Genomic DNA, 9,276 nt, shown 5'->3' with positions numbered 1-9,276 from the left:
CACCAGAGTTCAAATACTTTAGCTTCAGGTGTTTGGCACTTTGGCCCAAACTCTATCTTGTTCAGATTGAGGGTTTGATATTTCCCACGTTGTATGAAATCCAATGCAAGCATTTTTTTTTTTCTGTTTCAAGTTTAATTCATTAATTGGCTCAACCAAATATGCCCTTTAAACGTTAAAATTGAGTTACATGGATTCTGATTTGTTTTTGAAACATAAATGAGCTTACATGGAACAGAAACAAAGAACTCCACATCACAGTACCAAGCACCCTATGGTTGTGATTGTTGATTATACGACTGGCCTTCCCACAAGTCACACAATAAAGTTCAGTTTAGAGTATAAATGCAAATATGTATAATATAAATACATACAAAATAATATAAAATATAAGATTTTGCACTCTATATATTTACATTTGTACTCTTACCAAACAGAGCATAAATTCCTATTTTACTCGGGATTTTATTGCAAGTTTCCGCTACAAATAGTTGGAGAACCTACCAACTCAGCCACCGTCACTTTATAAAGTTTCAAGATGTATATGCTTCAAAATGTCTAAGAATCACAAAATACTTTGTTGATTTATATTAGTTTATGATTTTATTCTATTATTTTTCTTGGATAATCCGTGCTGTTATTGGGCCCTTCTAGTATATATTAAAAATCATTATTATTTGAAATTTTATTTATCAACTTCTCTCTTGTGTTTTATTTTATACTTTCAATCGTCTCTGTTTCCTTGATCTTTTACATTTTGGAATTATTTATTTTTGTAAAGGACTGAAAAGCACGTTAAAAAGTTTTCTTTTTTTTTGAATTATTTATTTGATAATCAAATTATAAATTCATTGGATTGACCCAATTATAATCTGGATTATCGGGTCTGGCCTAATAAGACCCAATTATAGTTGTCGGATATTTTAAATTAACAATAAACATATTTATTTCATTGGATTGACACATTTGAATATCATAATATGATGTTATTCCAAACATATCTATATCTATACTACTATAAAAAGTAGGAATGGACTCTAAAATTTCTGAAATTTTTCTTGACTAAAATACTTCCTTTTTCTGAAATATGATCTCTTTTATTGTGAAGGTAAAAATGTAAATTGAATACTATTATTCAATGCATTCGATTCCCTCATTAAATCTCACATTTAAGTTATTAACTCCCATTCACCCTCATTGAATATAATGTTTTCATTTAGGTGGTGGTAAGAAATTAAACCATTTTGGGTCAAATGGGCCAACTCATGTTGTCACAATTAAATAATAAAAATTCAAAAATAGATAAAAATTCAAAAATTATAGAAATTAAAGAAAATTTTAGGAACGTTTTTAATATCATATATTCAACATATTAAACAATAATAATAATGATAAATAAGAAATTTTTTTATTAATTATAGAAACGGAATATAAAATTTAAAACCAATTAGAAATAAAACTATTTTCCTATATCTAATATCTAATTTATATCTAATTTATATTCTTTCATTAAATCCTATATTTGAGATATATTTTTTTCATCATTAAATTCTACTAATTAAATCCACAACATTAATTTTAGTAGTATAAAAAATTATTTTGAAAAGTAATTTGAAAACAAAATCATTTTCTTCCCTCTCGGTGGTGGGTAAGAAATTCAACCATTTGGGGTTAAATGAGCTAATCAACAATGACATGATATAAAATATAGAAAAAATCAAAATAATTGGGCATATATCTCTAATATTGTATATTCATTATACTAAACAAAATAAGTATAAAATATAAGAAGTGTTTTTATTAATGATGAAAATTGAATATGAAATCTAAAATCAACCTAGAAATGAAATGATGCCATAGTCAAATGATAAAATTTTAAAATTAGAAAATAAAAAGAATCACAAAAAAAATAGAGAAAACCTAAAAACCAAACTATTTTCCTTTTTGGGTCATGGGTTGGGTCAAATGGATTAACTGATGATGTCATAGTTAAATAATAAATATTTAAAAAGTAAAAAAAAGTACAAATAATCAAAATCATAAAAAAAATTGTACACGTCTCTAATATATTAATTATATCGAACAAAGATTAAGTGTAATAAGTACAAATTATTTATATAATGTAGATGAAATATATAATTTAAAATTGATCTAAAAGCAAAACTATTTTCCTACCTAGGTGGTGGGTCAATTATCCAACTTTTCAAATAAACTCATGGTGTCATAATTGAATAATAAATAATTAAAAAAAGATAAAGCACAAAAAATAAAAAGTATAGAATTTTGTCTAAAACATTTGGGAACATTTATAATGTTATATATTCATCGTATTAAATAAAAATAATCATTAAAATAAAATTTATTTTTATTTATGATGGAAATAGAATACAAAATTTAATAATAATAATAATAATAATTTTTATTGTAATTTACAATTTCCACATGAAGTCGGATTTTTTGTGTATATTTACTTTTATATTATCCATACAAACATACATATAATATATTTATTTATACTATTAAAAGTACCAATGAGGGTGTAGAACTTTACTAAACTACCCCTATTTTTGAATTTAGTCCCTCTTTAATTCTAAAAGCTAATAATGTAATATCATTTATAATCTTCACATTATTTAATTCCCTCTCATTATGTCTTATATTTAATTCTAAAAGCTAATAATTACTCATGTTCTCTCACATTAAATCTTGTATTTGAGGTATTTTTTATTTAATAATTCTAATAATTAGATCTTTATCAAATATAAAATTATTCTTAACAATATGAAGCCCATGTTTTTAAAGGGTAAAATGCTAAAACATCCCCTAAAGTTTCTAACCATTGCTGAAAACCTCCCTTGAAGTTTGGTAATTGCAATCACCTCTCTTGAAATTTAACATAGTTGCAAGTATAACCTTTCTCATATAATCCTATAACAAGAGGCATGAAAATGTCCAAAATAACCATGTAGTTACTTTGACTAAAATGTTTATTTTCCAAGTTTTCCCTTCATATCAATCAATACCCCAAACCCTTCCAATCTTTTCTAAAAGTGATTTATTTTATAATTTTTCCTTTCATATGAATCCCTCAAAGGTAAAGTTGCAATTTTAAACTTTTTTTGATGTTTAAAGTTTGTATTGTTTGTTATGCAAAAACTAGCCTCAATAATAATTACATGGGTATTTTGGACATTTGTGTGCCTCTTGTTAGAGGATTCTAAGGGGAGGGGGGGGAGGGTCTACTTGCAACTTTATTAGAAAATTAAAGGAGGCGATTGCAATCACCAAACTTCAGGGGAGATTTTAGTAACAGTTAGAAACTTTAGGAGAGGTTTTAGTAATTTACCTTGTTTTCAAATTAACAAAAAATAAAAAAATAAAAGAAACCATTCTTCCATCCGAGTGGTGGGTAAGCCAATTCAACCATGTGGGCCAATTAGATGAGTCCATGATGTCATAGTTAAATAAAAGATGTAGAAAAATGGGTCATTTCTCTACCCTATACTTTGGGCCTAGTGCCACTTTAGTCCCCAAACTTTAAAATGCGACAATCCAATGCCTAAAGTTTCAAAACATGACAATCCAGTACATTCAGGGAGTCCTATGTCACTGAGATAACATTAATTTGACTAACGGGCATTGTTAATTTACTATTTTACCCTTTTTTATGTTCGACTCATTTTACAATATCCCAAAATTACCCTGTCATTCTTCATCCCAAAACCCTAATAATTTGAACGAAAAAGAAACCATTGTCACTGCTTATTCCACCATTTGAGAAAGAGAAAACCATTGCCATTTGCCATTGTTTTTTCCACCATTTAAGAAAGAGAAAATCATGGTTGTTGATTCTTCCACCATCTGAAAATGTGAAAACCGTTGTGGCTGATTCTTCTATTGTTTGAGAACGTGAAAACCATTGCCATTGCTTCTTCCACCATCAGAGAATGAGATCAATAGTCACCATTTGAGACCTACGTTAGCGATTGTCTGATCAGTGGCAAAGTATACTAGTCACTTATTTGTTTCTTGTGAAAGAACACATTCAACACAAAAGCTTCTTAAAAAGTAGTAGGCTGCCCTTTACAGATTCTGCTTTACCATAAACAAAAAACTCTGCCCACTCCATTACCACAACTAATTTTGTTCATTTTCTACCCAAGAAGCCTTAGGCTCCTCTTAGGCTCCTCTCCTAATTTAGATTGCAAAGAGCAGTTGCTGCCGCTGTCTAAGACCAGACAACAACAATGACGACAGTGGATGCAAGGTTCAAAGTATCGGTACGTATTGGACCTTCCTGATACATCTCTACAAAGAGTGTATCGAGGTTTCGACCAGTTCAAGAGGTGGACGGACCTTAAACCGACCCCTCTGAACCATATTTTAAAAAAAAAACTAAAAAATATAAAAAGAAAAACTATCGATACTGCCCTATACGCCTCTACTATCATACATATCAATATTTTGAACCTTAAATGCAAGAGGCAAAACTGTAACAAAATATTGTTTTCACTGTAACAAAATACTTGGTCTGTAGAGAGGCAAAATTGTTTGTGCATTCCATTAACTTGTGGGATAGAGCAATGATGACACTGGAAGAAACCTCCAGTGTATGCGAACTAAAAGAAAAAAAAAGGATCGAAGCTTAATACAAACTGAAAAAAAAAATGAAAAAATAGAGTATGCGAATTGGAAGAAAAAAGGAACTAGGCTTAATACAAACTGAAAAGAAAATGAAACAGGTGGAGAAAGAATGAAAAAGGAACGAAGCTTAATACCTGGTTGGGGGTTGGGTTCACTGGATGTTGAGATCAAAAGGACTCGTTGAGAGCAAAAAGACTCAACGAGTTGAACTCTTACATATAAAGAAGTAGGACGCTGTAAGGGCATTTCAGTCAAAAATAAATGTATACTAAGGCTGATTCACCATTCAAGGGCAGTTTGGTCATTAAAATGCATTTGTGATGACGTGGGTAACTTGTGTTAAGGACCTCTAACGGTGCTCTAATGGATGGTGAGTTTTGGAAAATAAAAATCCACTAACATCGGGTTCCCTAGACATTTTGAAAAGTTATGATAAGTTTAAGAGAATTCATGAAAAGCCATGGTGAGTTTTAGACAATAACCCTTGTTTTTGTTTCTTTTTTTATTTCTCAAGTGTATATTTACTCATGTTTTTTTGTTTATAGGTAGTCAAGATAATAATCATTTTACTCATAAAAATCCATTATTAAAAGGGACATTTTTGTTCTATTCAAGTGTTAGCAATTTTTCTCCCAAGGGGAAAGATATTTATCCACTTGAGAGATGGGTATACTCAGGAAATAAACTTTTTCCTGGTCCCCATACAAATCTAAAAAAAGAACATGGTTTTTTTGGTCAATGGGAACCAAAATCCCATTTACTAACTTTTCCCTCTCAAAATCCAAAAAATGAACACCCCACAAGAAATAAAAAAATGAAATGGAAACCATCATTAGAGAATAGAGAGATTCGTTTGCAAAGTGCAAAATGGAACTTTTCTTTTTTGTTTTTTTTTTGAGCCTAACAAGGCATTATCATTAACTACTTAGTGAAATGTCATTATACATACAATTTTCTAAAAAAACTTTGGTATGCGAGACCAAATATACCAGGGGTGTTCAATTTTAGGGTGTCAACCCTATTTGAAAATCCGATTTTGAATTTGAGATTTGGCAAAATAGAGTCGAATTCAATTAAGACATTGATTCAATAAATATTCGAATTTGATCAATTATTTAATTTATATATATATAATATAAAATATTTAAATATTTTACATCATATATATAATAATTAAATTATAAAAATAAGTTACATAATTATATACTTTATATAAATAAAATATTTATTTTATATATTTATTAATTACCTAAAATATCTGATTGAATTCGAATCGAATTGAATCAAATATTCAAATATTTAATCAAATTCAAATTTGAATATTGATTTTCAATATCCATTGGATATTGAATTGAGTTCGATCTGTTTACACCTCGAGTGTTCATGGTTTGGATCAATACAGTTTAAAAAAGATTTCAAATCAAACTGGTAAAATATTCTCAGACCAAAATCAAACTGTTTTATTATAATTTGGTGGGATTTTTTATATGGTTTTGGACATTCTATTGAACTTAACTCAATTAGAAAGTGAAAACAACATATATAGTTGCATAAATAATAAACTAGCGGGGACTCGTGCGATGCACGAGATTTGTTAAGGAAAACTAAACAATAAAACACATAAGAGTATACAACTATTTATATTTATAACTTTTTAAAATAATGGTTAATTATTTATATTTTATAATACTTTTAATTACTTTTAAAATACAAAAATAGCAATAATTTATTTAAGCTAAGCTTGTTCATTGAATTGATGAAACCAACCAACCTAACCAACCAACCCGAATTGCTGAATTTCTAATTTCATCTAAATTAATGTTTTAATCTCTAATAAATAAAAGTAATTTAATCAACAAAAATTATTAAAAATTTATAGAAAAAGTGCACAACAATTGAAAATATATTGATAATGAAAACAAAATAAATAACTAATAAAATAAAATAATTACAACAATTATAAAAATACTAAAAAAACTAAAAAATATATTAAGTTAGTCAATAAATATTGTAATCTCAAAAGTACAATAAATACAATAAGTATAATAAATTAAATTTCAAAAGTTAAATAACAATAGTTTAATATCCAATAATTATTAAAAATTTTCTGTTAAGTAACAAAACAAATATAGGTTTATACATAATTATTGAAAACATATTTATAAAAAAAAACTATAAATAATTGCTGAAAATACACTAAATATTAAGTTTAGTATATTAAATATATAATAAATATAGATTAAGATCTTAAAATCATTATTAACGAATATTATTTTTTTGAAAGTTATTTTTCTAGAATTATTAATTGATATAAGTGAAATTGGTTATTTAAAATATTATTTAATTATTTAAATAATATCCTTATTTAAATTTTATATTTTAATCATTAATTGAATTTAATAATCTATAAAATTATAATTTATTCTATTAAGCCATTAAGTGGCATTTGAAAAAGACACAAATGCCCTCTGATTGTCATCTAATTTTCCTTATCAACCATCCAAACATCGACAAAAAATTAACAATCTCAAATCCTTACCTCTTTTATTCAAGAAAGTTGGGGTCACAAGAATGTCCACTCAAACGTGATCCCAACTTTCTTCAGTGGAAAAGGCAAGAATTTAGGACTGTTAATTTTTTGTCAATGTTTAGATGGTTGACAAAGACAATCAAATAACACTTGAAGCGCATTTGTGTCTTTTTCAAATGCCACTTAACAGCTGGTTAATAGCTAGTTAGCGGCAAGTACTAGATTGTCATGTTTAAAAAGTTATGGTACTGAATTGTTACATTTGAAAGTTTGGGGACCAAAGTGGCACTAAGCCCAAAGTACAAGGTACTAGTTGGGAATTTTCCCCATTTTATATTAATCATATTAAAGAAAAAAGATATCATAAACAAAATTTGTTTTCATTGATAATGCAAATGAAATACAAATTTTAAAACCAACAAAAAATGAAATTGATTTCCTATTTGGTCCAAGTCAACATTTCAACTTTTAGGTCAAATGTGTCAATATTTGATGCCATAATTAAATGATAAAAATTAAAAACATGATACAAATTCAGAAAATGAAAAAAACATAAATTTTGCGAAAAAAAAATCATTTGGGTGCATCTCTAATATTGTATATTCATCATATTAAACAAAAACAAGTGTCATAAATAAGAATTATTTGTGTACACATGGAAATATAAAAATGTAAAAAATGTAATTTGAACTATTATTTTTCATCTCATTCAAATCCCTCTCATTAAGTCATATATTTGAGGTGCTAACATCCATTCTCTCTCATTAAATTATATATTTAAGATATTTTTTCACCAATAAATTATGTTATTAGATCTATATTCAATATTTTTAACAATATAAATCACATTTTTTTTCAAATTTGAACAAAAAAAATGAAATTGTCCTTTTGTCTAGGTGGTGGATAAGGTCAATCATCTGGGCCAAATGGGTCAATCCATGATGTCATAATTAAATAATAAAAAATAAAGAAAGATAAGAACACAAAAAATTTGTAGAAAACATTTGGGACATCTATAATATAGAATTATTTTATATACATAGAAATATATACAAAATTTAAAATAATTTGGATGTATATTACTATCTTCATCATCTAAAATTGCCATGTGCAAAGCATGTGCAAATTTACTAGTCATGAAAAAAGTATATAACTTTTATTGAGAACTAATATAAGAGCATGTATTATGCATACAAGCAAGTATTAACTACATACATGCATGGTATTTGGGTTTAACTTTTATGGCCCACATGGAACTCAAGACAAGTATTCACTTTACATGGTACAACAGATGAAAAGAAAAAAAAGATATTAGACCGGAATATTTTTATAATATGCCTATCGGGCTATTACATACATTAGGCTCATGTATTAACCAATTTTGAACAACCAAAACCAACCCCAACCCAATTAGGACGGCATACCCCATACCCATGCCTTATATAATGGGTTGGTTTGATTTTAGTATATTTGTACAGCCTGTTTACAAACCTTAAAGATACAGATTTTTTTTATTTTTGTTTATTTTTTATTTTTTTTGGGGTAGTGGGTTTACCCTGACCTTGCACAAAACCATAACCATTGACACCTGGGAGGGCAGGGTTAAAGGCTCAATGCTTTGAAACACTCTATATAGGGGTGTCATTGGATTTGATCCAACCTGATACAGTCCAATGTGAATCCATTTACAAATGGGTCGTACCTAATCCGGTTCAAATCCAATCCAATATATTAAAATGTAAATGGGCTGTATCCAGTCCAATCCAAACTGAATGAAATAATAATTTTTTTTTATATAATCTAACAACCATGCTAGTAGAAGTTCAAATTAAAATTACAAAAATAGGGAACCGTTATGGGTTCCAGGGGTCGAATAGCCCGAATGTCCAGTCCGAACGAATGGCTCGCTCTGACAAAAAAATAAAAAAATTTAAAAAACCCAAAAAATGGCCAAAAACCATTCCTGAGCCAAATGATTTGACTACTCAGGTCAATGGTTCACTAACCAAATCAACAATTTTTGGCCAAATAGCGATTTTGGAGTAAAACAGAACCACTAAGGTGACCAGTTCCCAATTTTTCTAGTATGGTCCGATTTTGAA

This window comes from Nelumbo nucifera, chromosome 2 (genome assembly GCF_055504915.1).
Source record: "Nelumbo nucifera cultivar China Antique chromosome 2, China Antique-T2T, whole genome shotgun sequence".
Classification (NCBI taxonomy): Eukaryota; Viridiplantae; Streptophyta; class Magnoliopsida; order Proteales; family Nelumbonaceae; genus Nelumbo; species Nelumbo nucifera.
The sequence above is the reverse complement of the archived record's forward strand: the minus strand, read 5'-3'. Positions refer to the sequence as shown.